General features: G+C 52.7%; 1 long non-coding RNA gene across 1 annotated transcript in view; it reads left to right on the top strand.

Moving 5' to 3' along the window:
• Positions 1-4,951, top strand: part of LOC105860402 (uncharacterized) — a 6,969-nt gene extending 2,018 nt beyond the window's left edge. Inside the window, exons 3-5 of the long non-coding RNA XR_001149004.3 lie at positions 705-806; positions 1,972-2,265; positions 3,789-4,951. This is a non-coding gene — a long non-coding RNA (uncharacterized LOC105860402). The remainder of the gene's footprint in view (positions 1-704; positions 807-1,971; positions 2,266-3,788) is intronic.
• The last annotated feature ends 11,897 nt before the right edge of the window (positions 4,952-16,848 follow it).

Raw genomic sequence — 16,848 nt, 5'->3', positions numbered from 1 at the left:
GCTGAACCAGGAGATGGGATATGGACCATCAGGCGTGAAGGCCGCTTCTCCAGGCAAATCGGGGCTGCTGAGGGCTCTCTGCATAGATGGTGTGATATAAATATTTAGGCCCCACGAGCTGTTCTCGCTGCACTCTGGGGAGGACTCGAGACTTCACAGATGCCGGGCTGTGATTGATACCATGTGCTTGACAGCACTGGAGAGACGCCTGGACCTGGCCAAGCAGGGGGTCTTGGAGCTGAAGGGAAGGGGCAGGGGGAAGGGGAGAGGGCAGTCTCACACACCCGCACTTACACTGTTTGCCCTGCGCGCAGCCCCACGCAGGACTCGGGGGACACGCAGAGAGATACAGGCCAGCACGTTCCTAAGGTGCCCTGTGTCCAGCTGGGGGGTGGGCGGTCCAGGGAGGAGAGGGTGTGGGGCAAATGGGAGGAGGGGTGCAGAGTTGGGAGCTGAGGTGCCCGTGGGGAGGGGCCAGGGGAGAATGAAAACCCAGCCTGTTGGTGGTTTCTTCTTTTTTTTTTAAGAGCCACAAGCTGAGATCAAAAGTGATATTTTACAGCAACTGAAATAGAAAACCACTGGGCACTCAGTGGGAGGTGAGCGGCACACAGGCCCCTTTATGCAGCCTGTGGCCTCGGCAGGCACGGTGCTGTCTGCCATGGGGCGTGGGGGACAGTGTGGCGGTGATCTTCCCAACTCAGGTCAAAGAAGAAGTGACCGGATGAGCCACAGCCCTAGGTGCTGGGAGAGGAGAGGGCAGAGTGAGGAGAAATCACCAGAGTTCAACACCCTTTCTGCTCTCGGTACGCACTCACTCGCTTATGCCAAATCATTTATCGAGCGTCTGCTATTCTTGGTCCTGGCTGGCCCTGGCATGACAGGAGCCACACTCAGGCCCCCTAGAGCAGTGGGTCTCCAAGCATGGCCCCACACCAGCAGGATCAGCATCAGCTGGGAACATGCTAGACATTCTCAGGCCCCGACCCAGACCTACTGACCTGGAAACTCTGGGATTCTGACGCACACTAAGTTTGAGAATCACTACACTGCACTACCTCAGTTTCCACATCTGTACTTTGGAGGAAATAACACGCTCACTCACTAAGCCCGATATTAGTTAGCATGCATGATGGATGTGTTCCCGTGTCATACATCCTTCTAATCCCTTTACAGATATTAACTCCTTTGGTTTCACAGCAACCCTGTGAGATCAGAACTATTAACAGTACCGTCCTCGTTTCACAGAAGCGGAAGTGGAGGCACACAGAGGTAAAGTAAGCTGGCCAGCATCACACAGCTAGTAAGCAGCAGAGCTCTAGAATCCGAGCTCTTCACAGCTAACCAGTGGAAAGCCCCCAGCAGTGGCTCTGGCTCCCAGAATCTTCTGGGCATGGCTGAGAGTGTGATGATGGCAATTAGCATTACCTCACCTGAACTTGAGGCGATGAGCCCCGTTTTGTAAACGTGAAATCTGCTGCCTTGTCAAGATTGAGGAGTGAGTCAGCTGCAAAGGCAGCCTCAGTGTCTGAAACCCCAGGGCGGCCGTGGGCCCTCGCCATTCATGAAGCTTTGAGACCACAATATATCATTCTGGTCTTCTGGAAACATCCCAGCTTGTTGCAGGGTAGAGCACGGTCCCTGACAGAGGTAGGCTGGAACCCCAGTTTGACTACTTAGGGGCTGTGTGACTTTAGGCAAGTTGCCTCACCTCTCTGAGCCTCCGTTTCCTCATCTGTAAAGTGATTGGTGACAGTCCTAATTTTACAGGGTTCCTGTGAGGGTTGGAGAAGATGACATTTGTGCCCAGCCCAGAATCGAATCGTGCACAGCTGGCTCCCAACGAGCAGCTTACCCCTCTCTCCTCCCCTTCCCACTGCAACCTCAGGGGAAACAACAGCAGCTGAGGACCCAGGAAAGGTTTGGGAGAATAATAAGTTCCCAAATGATCAAAATGCATTTGTCCTCCAGCCTCCCTGTCCTCTTCCAGGTCTTGAAACAGCTGCCTGGCCGGGGTTTGGGGAGTTAAACTCTGGCACCTGCTGTGTCCAGTCCAAGTTAGCAGTTGGGAAGGAAAGAGGAGTCCTCCCCACACCAGCCCCACTGGTCAGGCGTCCTCAATCAGCCACAGCATCTGAGCATCCGCCTGCCACAAGGCCATGTTTGGCTGGGACATCTGAAGCTCGTTAGCTGCCTGCTCCCTGGGGGCTGACCCCACTTGGCGAGAATTACCCCAGACAGAGCTGTGGAGCAAACGAAGACCAGGTGAGGTGTGGCCACGAGGCAGGAGGGGGAAGCATAATCTAACAGTGGCCTCTGGGGACCTCCAGAGAGCAGAGGAGAATGGAGAAATAGCCATTGACTCCCTGGCTATGCAAAGGGGTGGGGAGTGCTTCTCTTTGGGCCTCAGTTTCCCTATGTGTGCACCATTGGGGAAGGAGCAAACAAAACACACACTGAGGCCTTCCAGCCCTGACATTCTGGTGTCCTGGCCCGACCTAGAATTCCTGGCCTCTGAGGCCTCGCCCAGTGCTGGCGGGGGCTGGGGGGGGATCCGGGGTCCCCCCCCCAGGCCTGGAGATCAGAGGAGAGCCGGGAGGGGAAGACCAGGCAGGGACACCACAGCTCAGAACAGCCAGCGAGGTGCTTCCTCAGTGCGCATGAGCAGCAGACAGGGACACGCTGGTCAGAGGAGAGACAGTGGTGTGAGCTGAGTCTGCCTTCCAGAGACGGGCCGAGCTGGACGGATGGGCCAGGACAGGCCACATCAAGGCGCTGCTCCCCTTGTGGACTCACGGCCCCACCCTGCCGTCCGGATAGCTACAGCTCACTGTCCCCTAGCCGTCTGCAGTGCCCACTCCTGTTATGCAGGTGCTGTTCTAAACACCGCACACATATTTAAATCATTTAACCCTTTCACTGGCAGGCCCTGACATTGACTTTTATCCAGATACCTAGAGAGGTCAGACCGGCTAGCCCTATCCATGTCACTCAAGATGATTCCCTCCCAACTCGTTAGTGACACCAGACAGTCTCCCTTTCCACTGGAAGGAGCACTCTTGTCCCCTCCCCAGAACTCCTTCCCTCCCGGGAGCCACGTCTCTGGGAAACCGCTGCCTGGTGGGGCTGGAATCTGAGCAATGGGGCAAGAAGGGCTGGTGGAGACGTGATTCACACGGACCTTGCTGAAGCCTGAAGAACCATCTCCACTCCCTGCAGGGAAGTCCTCTGTGGGGACTGGGATGGGCACATCTCTCAGACAGTATCCTTGACTTCTCAGACAGCACTTCTCAGACACACACATGGCCAAACTGGGCTTCTCTGAACCTTGGCTTTTTCTGGACACCTCACTCTTTGGTTGCTGCATTCTTTTCTTAGGCTGAAGTCTCTCATGCACAGGCTGGAGAGCTGATTCCTGAGCCAGAGAGCCTTTTGATTCATTTACCTCTCACAGGGGAACCTTATTCCTGGCATTTCCAAGAAAGGCCCAGAGAGGGGTGGGGACCTGCCCAATTCACACAGCCCAGCCCATTTGGTCCAAGACAACCCTGGCTCCCCAGACCATTCCTAATTAAACAGTTTATCACTTTCAAATTTGAAAGATTACTCATATAGCTGTAGAGAAATTAGCAAATACAAATACGCAAACGTGAGAATAAATAAATACACCTTTGGTTTTCCAGAGAAACTTCCACTGCCTTTCCCTGTCCCTTCTCTCCCCCCACTCCCCCCAAACCGCCCTCCCCAACCCCAGCCATAATCAATATCTCGCCTCCTTTTGCCAACAGCTGTTCCCTAAGGAGCGAGCTTGACAGCACATCCTGGAAGACAGCCTGAGACCGGATTCTGGGAAGGCCTGGCGTCTCTTCCGGAACAGCAGAGCTTCCGCCCGGACGGAACTGTTTAAGTGCAGGATATTGTAAGAAATACTCCCAGCCAGGAATCTAGAGACTGCATCCAGCACTGCCTGGTCTGTGGATTGGCTGTGTGACCTTGGGCCAGTCCCTGCCCCTCTCTGAGCCTTGGTTTCTTCAACTTTAACATGAAGACTTCGACTTGATCAAGTGGTTTTCCCACAGCCAATCTCAGACTGTCAGCTTCTCTTGGGCAAGAGCCACGCCTTCTTAAGTGGAGCATAGAATTTAGAACCAGAGGACAGGGGTTCAAGCCCAAAGCCATCACTCCCTAACTGTGTCAGTGGCCATGGGCAGGTGGTCACACCACTCTGAGCCTCTGCTCCCCCGTGGGAAGACACAGGTCAGAGTGCTCACCCTGCAGCCTGCCACAGATGCCATGAAAGGTAGACATCAAAGACCGTGGACAGCAGAGCCAGGTGCTCTACTGGGCCATCAGCCCAGTGCCTGGCTCCATCCTGACTCCGGGCATCTGGGCCCGGGCTTGTCAACGGAGCCACTGTCTGCTCATGGCGCTTACATAGCTCTGGAAGGAGGAGTGTGCACGCTGGGTCCAGCCCACTCTATGAAGTGTCAGTAACATTGCCCAGAGGGCCTCGGGGCCATGACATCATGGACAGCAGTTTCCATGTTGAAGCTCACAGATCTAAGGCCATTTTAAAAAATAGTACTGACTTTTTTTTTCTTCTCTTTTTTTTCCATTTTGGCTGAGGCATGGAATGTGAAAGCTGCTAAATTCCCGCAGGAAGTAGTAAAGGCTGGGTTCAGAAACTGACTCTGGTTTCTGGGATCCTAAAAACAATGGAAGACCCTGGAAGTCTGGACACTGCTTCCTTATGCCCACCTTGACCCCACTCCAGGCTCCCCTGACAGGACCACGGTCAGGGGAGACAAAGGCCTGCCTCTAGTCCCCAGATGACCTCAGCTTGCCATCAATAGAACAGGCATAGTAGCCCTTCCCCTGATTATTGCTGATAAGAATCAAATGCAGTAATGGCCATTCATTCATTCAACCAATATTTACAAGACACCTTCTAGATGACAGGCACTGTTCTAGGAGCTAGGGTAGAGCAGTGAGCAAAGCAGACAAAATCTCTGCATCTTGGAGTTGAGATTGTGGTGGGGAAAGACAGTCACCAGATAAAGAAGGGACAGATACAGGACATCAGCTGGGTGATGGCTCCATGGGGGTGAGGGGAGAGTGTCAGTGGGGAGGGGTAGGGCCTGTTTGCAGTTTTAAATAGGGTGCCAGGGCAGGCCTGGCCCAGAAGGGGGCCTTTGAGAGGGCACTGAAGGAGGTAAGGAGGCAGCCATGGGGTCATTTTGGGGAAGGGCCCTCTCAGCTCTGAAAGGACTTGGCTACCATGGAAGCAGGGTACAAGGTGGAAGTGATTCCTCCATGTCTCTCCTACACCTCACAGCCCCAGCTCCATTCCGAGCACAAGCAGGCTCTGGGTGGTCAAGGGCATAACTATGCATGGTACGGTCACATCTTACCTGGGAGACTGCAGTCACTAGGCCTTCGCCAAACACCTGTCCTCCGTCAGCGCCAGAGCACGCCGCAGTAGCCCAAGAGAGCGCAGACCTGCTGCCTGCCTATAGCAGGCTGGGCGCCAGGGGGCCTGGGCGCCAGTGCTGGCTCTGCTGCTGGCTGGCGATGTGATGTTAGAGAAGGCACTGCCACTCTCTGGGCCTCAGTTTCCCTGACTTTACAATAGAATGATTAGTGTTTGCCAGAGGCTGAGGGGAGGGGAAGGGGTGCATGACTGCTATTGGGTATGGGGTGATGGAAATGTCCTGGGATTAGACAGTAATGATGGTTGCACAACTTTGTGAATATACTAAAGCAAATTGTACACTTAAAACTTTTTTCAAAAATAGTGGTTGGTTAGACAAGATGACCTCTAAGGGGAGGAACACTCATACTTTTTGGTGCCTATAATAGCCGGGTCCCAGACTCAGGACTTACATGCTATCTCATGATCTCCAAAGTTCTGTCCAGTTCTGACCCTCTAAGAGCCACCACAGTGATACTCAGCATGTGATTACTCAGCATCAAATATAGCCTGAGCCCCTGATTCAGGCCCCAGCCAGGCTAGAGTCTCTCCACGAAGGGGCTCAGAGTGTGTGGAACAAACCACAAGTATACGTGGTGCCCATTTTTGTTAGGACTAGCTCCTTCCTTTCCTTTCCTTTCCTTTCCTTCTGTAGGAAAGAACCAAAAGCCACAAGGGTGGGCACACGACTCTGTGGCAGTACAGGGGACCTCGGGAGTTGATTTATTCATCTACGCACTAGGGCCTCTGGGCTGGGTGAGCAGGATGTGCACCAGGGCACAGGTCAGACCCAGCCTGCCCTTAGGGAGGGAGACAGACTTTGAAACAACTCAATTAAGAATTTATTTCATTATTGCGACTGTGATCGGTGCCATGAAGGAAAAGCACACAGTGTCTTGTATAGCGTAACACGGGCACTGGCCTCGCTGGAGCTGAGTTTTGAGGGTGTGTAGGATCAATGAAGGGGTGTGGAGAGGTGTTGGAGGTGACACAGGGTGGGTATCCCACACAATATAGAAGCCCTAAGCATCCGCCGAAGAAGGCCAGTGTGGACAGCGGGCAGAGGGCTGGGGAGGCTGCCTGGTCGTGCAGGGCCTTAGAGGTGGGGCCCCATACATACCCGCTTATGCCTGCTGTCCCCTTGCAGGCTTAAGTGTCCAAGTTTAAGCAATAAACTGTACAGCCACCCTACTGCAGGCCACATGGAGGGGTTTATCCCAAGAACAACCAGCATTCTAAGAGGTCCTGGCCATCGCTCCCGCCGTTGAGCCTCCAGGCCTGCTGCTCTGCTCGTCCAGGAACAAGGGCCTGCCAGCCCGAGCGGCTGCAGCGGTTATGAGAGCCGGATGATGGCCCTGCGTGGCAGCCCTGGCCATCTGGCCCTGCTGCCCTCTTCCCAGGCAGACCCTGCTCCCCCCTGCCAGCTCCCCCTCGCCAGTATCTTAAGGTGAGAGCTTTTCCACCACGTCTCAGGCCAAGCATGTTTCTTGGCTCCTGGTTCGATGAGCCGGCTTCTGGCCGTCCCGCCCTCCGCTAGTCCCCAGAGACCCGCTCCAGGCCTCAGCTGGCCACTGGCTCACGCGCTTTTCACTCTTGTTTTTCACTTGTGCCTCTCTTTATTTCCCTCTCCGTGTGACTCTCTCCCTCTGCCGGGCCTTCCTCTGTCTTGCCCTCTGTCTCTTTCCCTCTCTTCTCTCGGGTAGCTTGGCATTATGAGAAGAGCGTGTGCTTTAGTACAGATGGGACAGGGTTCAAATCCTCGCTCTGTCACCTGCTGGCTGTGTGTCCTCATCTGTTCAGGTTGCTGTCCAGTTGCTGTCACAACCTACTAGGTGGCTGAAAGCTGAGAGTCCACAAAGTGCCTCCGGCAAATGGTGGGTGCTCAACAAATGGGTTTCCTCTTTCTTACCTGTTGCACATTCTTCGCCCTGACCTTCTGCAGGTCTTGCTCACTTCCACACAAAGCAAGAAACAAGAGCCCCCCTGCGGGCCCCACCCTCCATGCTCTCTAGGCACAGCCTCCCAGCCCCAGGCTTGAGTGGCGCCAGCAGTGTCACATGCAGCCTGCTCACAGCTAGCCGGCTAGCCCGTGGTGGAAGGCGTGTCTGGAGGTCATGGCTGGCCTCTGTACCATGGGGCTCCCTAGGGGGACATGGGAGTTGTCTTCTGAGCTGTGACTCAGGCGCCAGAGTCTCTGTTATTTTTATCAATTGAAGGCCAAGAGAGGCAGCCTCTCTGCACCACTTGTTGGCCTAAAGGCTCCTCACCACGCTCCCAATCACACTCCCTGCACTTTGCAGCCTCCCAGCCATTGCTTGTGCCCTTGGCCCCACCTGGAATACCATTCTGCTCCCTCCTCCCTCACTTTGGGCCTCACACCAGCTCTGGGGCTTAGAAAGAAGAAGAAACTGAGGCTCAGGGATATTCTAATACTGCTGTTTTTTATGAGACCGTGTTCAGTGTGATGTATTGTGTCCTTTCTTAAAAGACAAAATGAAACGGTTTGCCTGGGGTTACAGTGGATATGGAATGGAAACAGGTATGCAGGACTCTACATTTCTAATTCATCCTTTTCCCTCTGCCACACCACCTCTCACATGTTTGTGACTACTTAAACACTTGTGTAACTTACTTCCTGGATGTCACTTAACAGGTAATTTTGTAAATTAACCCTTACATTTATTTATGATCAATTGATTTTTGACAAGAGTGCCAAGACAATTCAATGGAGAAAGAATAGTCTTTGTAACAATGATGCTGGGACAACTGGATACTTACAAGCAAAAAACTAAAGTTGGTCCCCTACCTCACACCATATACAAAAATTAACTCAAAATGGATCAAACTCCTGAATGTAAGAGCTAAAACTAGAAAATCTTAGAAGAAAACATAGGTCTAAATCATCTTCACCTTGAATCAGATAAGGATTTTTTTTAAATATATAATGCCCAAAGCACAAGCAAGCCAAGTTAAAAAATAGAGAAATTGAACTTCATCAAAATTAAAAACTTTGTGCTTCAAAGGACACTATCAAGATTGTGAAGAGACAACTCACAAAATGGGAGAAAATACGTACACATAAAGTGTTTGGTAAGGCTCTAGTATCCATATCCAAAATATTAATACATAAAGAACTCATAACTCAACAAGAAAAGGACAAATAACCCAATTTTTAAAATAGGTAAAAGATTTGAATAGGCATTTCTCCAAAATATATACAAATGGAAATGGCCAGACAGCACATGAAAAGATGCCCCACATCATTGGGGAAATGCAAATCAGAACCACAGTGAGATGTACCATTCACACTTACTAGGGTAGCTATAATAAAAAGACTGAAAATAAAAATTGTTGTTGTTAAGAAATTGTTTTTAAGAACGTGGGAAAATTGGAACCCTCATACATTGCTGATAATGTAAAATGTAAAGTGGTACAGCCACTATGGAAAACAGTTTGGCAGTTCACCCAAAAGACATACAGAGTTACCATGTGATCCAGCAATTCCCTTCCTAGTTTTATACACAAAAGAACTGAAAGCATATATTTCATACAAACGCTTGCATATGAATGTTCATGGCAACATTATAGCCAAAAAGTGGAAACTGCCCAATGGCCAACTGATGAATAGATAAACAAAAAATGTGGTGTATCTATGCAATGGAATATTACCCAGCCATAAGAAGCAATGAAGAAATATTGCTACATGCTACAACATGGATGAACTTGAAAATGAACTTAAACTGTCCAGAATAGGAAAATCCATAGAGACCACAAAAAGGAGATTCACGGTTTCCAGGGGCTGGACTGGTAGGTGAAATGGGGAATGGCTGCTAATGGATATGGGATTTCTTTTGGGGGTGATGGATGAAAATGTTCCGAAATTAGAAAGTGGTGGTGGTCACACAACTTTGTAAATATATTAAAACCACTGAACTACACAATTTAAAAGGGTGAATGTCTGGTATGTGAATTATAGCTTTTTTTTTTTAAAGGGTAGTTTTGTAGATCTAGAGGAGATCTTGCAGAACATTGAGCCCAATATTCCCTCCCCCCAACACCTTCATGGTAAACATGGAGAAATTAAAGCCCACAGAGGGAAAGGGTCACACAGCATGCTTGAGACAGAGCAGGGACTAGAACCCAGAACTATCACCACCCCCTCTCTCCTGCCCAGATTCTTAGTTCTTGGAGGACAAGAATCTTTATTAATCTTGTACTTCCTGTAACAGCAGCACAGCACATCGCAGAGGCCATAGTCAGGATTGCTCCAATTGCAAGAGTAGGTGGAGACCCAATTCCAACGGGCCTAAGGAAACATGGATTCATTGGCCCCATAACTGGGAAGGACAAGGGTGTGCTCAGGGACTCAAATGACCACCCCCACACACCTGTTCTTTCTCTTCCTTCCTCATTCTCCTTGTCTTCCTCACATGGCAGGGAGTACTGGGCTGGAAGCTCTGGGGGTCACGACTTTAGAGCTTGCATTCCAAGGGGGAGCTAACTGCTTTCTCCCAGAACCCAATTGTGCAATTCCAGGGAAGTGGCTCTGTTTGGTCCAGTTGGTCATATACCGTTCCTGGGACAATTATGTGTCTAAGAAGATGGAATTCTCTACCAGGGGACTAGACTCTGACTGGTCGCACCACCAGAACCTCAGAAAGTGGGGAGATGGAGGGGAGGGGTACTTTTACCATCAGAAGTAGGAGGGAGGCTTGACAGGCAAAAACTCAGCTGCCTCCTCCCATAGGGACTCAGGCCACTGTGGGATCACCTGCTAGCCAGGGAAGAAGGCAGTCATGGTGTTTGGGTACAGAAAGAACTGGGGCTCAAGAGCCAGCTTTTTCACTTCCTGGCTGTGTGCATATAGGCAAATGCCCCCCCTCCCCAGTGCCTCAGTTTTCTGGACTGCAAAGTGAAAACAACTCCCAGCCCACAGAGTTGTAAATATCTGAGAGAAGGAGCCCAGAGCCTAGCACATGGTAGGGGCTGTGCTCAGGGCGGTCATTATCATTGTTATTGGTGCTTTGGAGAGGTCGATGTTTAGCCTCAAGTCAGAAGCTGGGGTTCTGAGAAAATGCTCCAGACAGTAAGGGCTTCCTTAAGGCCCAGACCCCTGCAGCAGGACTGAGAGAAATTTCAGTGAGAGGGACCGTTCTCCCTGGTAAGCATGGGGATGAGAGGGAACTTGACCTCTGGGAGTCCTGGACTCAGGGTCAGCCCAGTGCTGCCCCGACCTGCTAGGCAACCTTGACCTAGTGACCTGCTCCTTCTGAGCTCAGTAATCTCTGAGCCAGTGAGAGCTGCTCTGGGTGACTGCCCAGGGCTCCTGCTCATGGAAGGCTGTTAAGAATTCAGGTATCACCTCCCAGAGCAGCCAACACTCCCTATTTTGTAAAGGGATCAAGCAGCCCTTGCTGCAGAGTTGAGCATCTGCTTTTTGCAAGACCCTGTGCTGGGCACGGGGACCCACAGGTGACTCTGACCCAGCCCTGTCCTCAAAGTACCTGCAGCCTAGCTGGAAGAGTAGACACAGCCACCTGAACAAGGATAGCTCAGGCACTACTCCCTGTGTGACCTTGGCCAAGTCACCACCTCCCTTTGGAGCCCCATTTTGTGCTGTCTGTGAGGGAAGGGGTTAAACGTAAGGATGAGAGCCTGTAGCTAAGCCCACAGTCCCAAAGAGTTGGACGGGTGGCCCATCCCCCCAGCTCCACCTCAGAGTCTAGTGACATCATCCCCAACCCTCTCCGGTTTCCCCAGCAACTGGGGTGCTGGCCGAGGCTCCCCAGGGGCCCAGACCGTCTGGATTTCCTTGCACATAACTATACCTTGTCCACATTTTCACAATTAAATTGTCAGTTTGGGTTAAGTGTTGTCAGCTGACAGCTGTCAACCTCTCTCTGGCTCCCCTCAATCTTCACCCAGAGCGGGCAGGTGAGAACGCCTTGGACAGAGGCCGGGATGGGAATGGGAGGCAGGAGGCCTGGGTGACAGCACAGCTCTGCCACGTGCTTGCTGTGTGGTCTTGGGCAAGTCACTTCCCTTCTGGCCTAGGTCTCCCCATCTTAAAAATAGAGCTGACCGTGTCTGCCCAGCCTTCGTCCCTCCCAAGGCAGCTGCAGGGCTCAAAGGAGCCCACAACTGTGGTAGCGCTTAGAAACATGTAACTCTCATCTCAGGGGCTGGGACGGTTAATTAAATGAATAAATAGACCTTGAGAGGAACTTCTCTGAATCCTCACCAGAGAGATAGGAAGGTTAGTCCCTCCTCTTGTCTACCCTGCATTCCTCTGGCTGCAGATCTGGCCCAGGTCTTCTCCTCTGTCCTTCCTCACAGTCTGTTCCTAGACTGAAGAGGACAGAAAAGGTGCTCTTCCTAGCCGGGGCTGCTCCTGAAGACACAGAGCAGAGGTGTCGGGCCAGCGGGCTGGGCGCTGCTCCCCACGGCAGGCGTGCCCTTGCTCTCCCAGCCGCGCGCCCAGGCCGCTCCAGCTGCCACCCCAACTTCCCCTCTCAGACTGCAGGAGTTCCTCTCGCCTCACCTCCTGGCCAGCCCCAGACCTGCCCCAGAATCCCACACCTGACCTTGCCCCTCCCGTCTTCAGACCTCCTCCATGTCTCCCTTGGCAAAGCCCAGCTCCCTCGCCCAGCATTCGAGGCCCTCCGGGCACATGGGCCTGGCCTCCTCTCCCAGCACTTTCCCTCCTGCCGCTCTTTACACTGGCACCCCTGAGCCACCCGCTTACCCTTCCCTGAATTCCAAACTTCTCCCTCCTGCCTTTGTTGCTGCTGTTCTCCCTGGTGGGAGCGCCCTCCCCCATCCCCGGCCACCTGACAGTCCCTCTCCCACCTGCACATTATTTATATAGACATGAATGCTAAGTACAGATGAGCTCTCCATCTGGAACTGTTTATGTACCTGGCTGAAAAGGAACTAACCTTTATCAGGGACTGATTACGTGCTGAGCATTTTACATACATCATCTCTTTAAGCCCCACGACAAGGCCGGGCAGTAAATTTCACTCCTCCTATTTTCCAGCTGAGAAAACTGAGACTCAGAGACATGAAGTGTCCTTTCCGTACAGAGTTTGGGTTGGAGTTGAAACTCCAAACTGTGTGATCCCACAGCCCAGGCTTGTTTTAGGCCCTGGTGGAAACACTTCCCATAAGGTCATGCTCATGGCCAGGGGCACTGAGTGCATGAAAATACTTGCTTATTAATAAGTGAAATTGTGCTGCTTTGCAATGCCAGGGACCACTGTGATGTACCCAAGGCTGTCATATAGAAGAGGAGGCCCCAGGGGGAGCCACAGGTCTCTGCTCTGGTTGGAGGAGGGTCTTCTCCCCCACACAGCCATCCTATAATGGAAGAGTCCGTCCTAGAGTGAGTGAGCCCCCGTCCCCGGGCTTGTGCAAGCAGAGGCTGGTGAGGAACATCCACTCATTCACTTGGCAGCTCTGGAGCAACTACTGTTCGTCCAGCCCTGATGCAGCACTGGGGACAGAGCAGAGGAGGACAGAGCCATTGCTGACCATATGCTGCCCCAGATCAGGGGAGATATGACATGGGATATTGTGGGAAGAACCACCAAAGATTTTGAGAGGGGTGACCCAACCCTGAGATTCTAAGATTCCGAAATGACATTAGATAATAATTGCATGTTTTTAGCTTTTCCACTCTTTAAGCCTGGCTGCTTCATGTCTCTATTGCTACATAACAAACCATGTCAAGATTTAATGGCTTAAAACCATGGCTGAGTCTTCTGCATCTGTGGACAGTTCTGCTGACCTTGCTGGGCTTGCACATGCAGCTACACTTGACCGCTGGGCCAGCCAGGGCTGGGCTCCACTGGGACAGCAGGGCTGCTCTCTGTGCTGCCTCTTATCGTTTAGTAGTCCAGCCTGGGCGTCTGACCTTGCCACTGGGCTGAGATCCAGAGCAGGCACAGTTTCCCTTTGGCCACATCCACTGGTCAAGCAAGCCATGAGGTCAGCCCAGAATTAGGGGTGGGGACATAGCCTTCACATTTGATGCAGTCACATTCCAAAGGATCTGTGTGTCCTGGGATGAGAGGAATCAGTGCCTCTAAAATGCTGCCTCACTGGCCTTTCCAGAAAGGTTTCAGAACCAGTGACAGATGACTGCAAGGCTTATGGGCTAGGTAGGCGTCAGAAGATCTGACTTCTCTGTCTCCTGCACCATTTACTGAGTGATGTGCGACAAATTATTCCCTTCTCCCAGCCTCAGTTTCTCTATGTGTGCAATGGAGCACTGGGCATGGTGGGTCTCTGGCCCTGTGCATGTGTAAAACTTGGACAATGTCTCTCTTCCTCCCCCAGGTGCAGAGACACTGACCTGTCCTCATGTCAGGGAAGTGGGAGCCCAACCACAGAAGGAACTGCCACCCAGGCACAAACACCCCAGTGGCCCACTGCTTCCTCCTTCTCCTCTTCAGGTGACAGGCACTGCCCGCTGGCCATTCCTAGAGCCCCCTCCCATGGCAAGAGCAGCTGTCGGTCAAAGGGAGGGCAGGTGACTCAAGCAGGGCCAATAGCTGCCTTCCCTGGGACTGGTACAGAGGCCCAAGGGGATGGAGGTCTCATTTGACTGGAATTCCTTACTAGGGCTGCTGGCGGCCTCATCTCGGGGGAGCAATGAGGCTCAGATGAGCTCAAAAAGAGCAGCGAGAAGCAGAAATGAGTTTCTGACTGCACATCAGCCCAGGGCCCCGAGCCCCAGCGCCAGCCCCAGGCTCTGGTGAGGGCAGCTCTTAGGTCACCAGCCAGCCCAATTCCTCCTGCAGCTGCGTGAGCCAGTCGGTTTCCCTGGTATTTAAGCTACCTGCGCTTGGGTTTCTCTCCTGGAGCTGAGAGAGGCCTGAGAAACATAAACATTGTCTCCTGAGCAGCCACCACCACGATTAAACAACCGAGAGCTGAAAGCAGCCTTTCAGCAGTGACGCCCTCAGTAGACGTGACAGGTAGCATTCTGTTATGTGCAACCAGGAAAGAAACCGGACTGGCCCTGGCCCCCCAGGCCTGCTCCCTGAGCTCTGTAAAATAACAATACCTCCGCTGAGGTAGCTGAGGAGGAGGAGAACATGCCCCCTCATGGGCAGTGGGCAGAGGCTCCCACTCACTCACTGAGACACCTTGCCTAAGTCACCCGACACCTGGGCCCCGGCATGTTCACCTGCAGAGCAAGGCCCGTCCCACTCACAGGTACAGAAACCACTCGGCACACAGTAGGTGCTCACTCAACCAGGATCCCCTCTTTCCTGTAATGTTACCTCCCAGTAACCTGGAGGAGTGCTGCAGTGGTTTTCCCATTTTGCAGATGATGAAACCAAGGACCACAGAGGCTAAGTGGCTTCCCTCAGTGGGTGGGCGGAGGAGGGGAATCTGAGAGCCAGGCCCAGGTGCTCTGATGACAGGCCTGCTGCTATTTGGTCCCTGTCCCTGCCCTGCCTGGAAGATCTGCCCTCTTGGGACATGCCAAGCCCCGGGCAGGAGACAGCGGAACTGGGCTACTCTGCTCGGAGCCCCTGTTCCTTGTGCCTCCCAGGAAGGCCTTTCTGAAAGCGCCCAGTGCTGGAAACAGCATGCTTTGGTCTCTGCATCCACTTGGGAAATGTGAGGGCCCCTGTCCTGCCCTCCCCCCAGGTTTGTTCAGGGCCAGGACGGGGGGAATCTCAAAAAGTAGTTCTGGGAATCCAGCACCTGCCAGGTGGCCTGGGGTCCGGGGAGTATCTGTGGGCTTCCTTCCTTCACATTCATGGCTCATCCTGTGGCACAGGTGAGAGTCAGGGGGCCCAAGACCTGGGGTCTAGAGCTGGAAGCCCTTGGGGGATGTCTAGTCCAACCCCCTCACTTACAGACTGGCAACTGGGGCTCAGAGAGAGCAAAATAACTACCTACTGTCACACAGAAAACTAGCGATACAGTCCAGGACTGCAACCAGTTCTCCTGGCCTCTGATCCAGGGTCCCTGGAAACAGCCAATTGGCCCCACCATCTCCACCAAGGCTTCAGCCCCAAGGGAAGGAAGCTGAGGTGGGTGGAAGGGTCAATAGAGGTCAGTGTGACGAACAGAACTGTGGCTGCCCTTACCCTCATGTCCCTTCAGCCGGGTGCTTCCCTGAGCAGGGTGTGTGCAGGGGCGAGGGTGGGAAGGTGTGTGCCTGATAGGAAGCCCCCAGTACATCTGGGTGATCAGATAACCAGATTCACTGGGGTGACTGAGGAGAAGGGAAATACATTCACATCCACAGGAGCAGCAGCCAAGAGCCGGCCCACCCTGCCCTGCTTGGAGCCTGAAGAGAAGCCTGCAGCCCAGGTGGCCAGCACAGGCCTGACACACAGAGGCCTTTGAGGAGGACTGGACAGAGGGAAGGAGGAAAGGAAGGGAAGGGGGAAGGTCAGTTGTTTCCAAAGATGGAAAAAAAATTCTCCTTGAGTATTCCCTATTATACAACAGGGAGACAGGGGACAGGGAGGGGCAGACCCTTGCCCCAGGACTCCCGTGACTTCCAATGCAAGCTCTTGGCACCACTTCCTCACAGCCCTGCCTGCACTCCCACCCCAGGGCAGGCTTCCAACCCTAGCCGATGGCTGGGTCTTGACCCACAGGACAGAGCTAAGTGGCTGGCAGAGGACAGGAGCGGGCAGGGCTGGGCTTCAGGAGTTCTAGGATCTCCTGGCTTTCCTCAACTCCCCATGAACTCCTTCTGTTCACTGGGGCCCACCAGTGGACTCTGAGGCACAGAGATCTGGGTATCAGCTCCCTTTTGAGCCTCCGCTTCCACATTTGTGAAATGGGGATACTAATCCTGATCTTGAAGAATGTAGAGGATTTGATGGGATTGTATTATTCCCATTTTAAGGGTAAGAAAACTAAGTCTGGGGCAGTCTACGCAACTTGCTCGAGATCACAGTTAAAAATGAAATTGGGCAAAATCTGCATTGGAACCCAAGTCTGTGTAACTCCAAATTGCTTTCTGTTTCTACTCTAGCTGGGAGTCAGAAGGGGATTAATGGCAGAAGGACTTTTTATGCAAATATTTGGAGGTAACTGGCTGAGCTTCTCAAATGAGCAGAGGGGAGTGCATCCCAACCGGATAGATGCCACCTGGAATGGCTCTGACTGTGGTGGCCAGAGTGAATTGTGGCAGGGAAGCTAAGGATACCCTTGAGTCCCTGGAGGCTTTGTCCCCAGACTCTTAGGTGGACTGGGCTTGCCCCTCCCGCCTTCCTAAATGCCTCACCCAAAGCCCTACTGTCTTCCCACTGCTTTGATAATGGAATTGGCTCAGTGCTCTGGGGTAGAAGATGGGGGTGTCCCAGCGAGTGTTCAAACGGATATTACTGTGACTGCGTGCA

Source organism: Microcebus murinus, chromosome 4, assembly GCF_040939455.1.
Source record: "Microcebus murinus isolate Inina chromosome 4, M.murinus_Inina_mat1.0, whole genome shotgun sequence".
NCBI lineage: Eukaryota > Metazoa > Chordata > Mammalia > Primates > Cheirogaleidae > Microcebus > Microcebus murinus.
The sequence above is the reverse complement of the archived record's forward strand: the minus strand, read 5'-3'. Positions and strand labels throughout refer to the sequence as shown.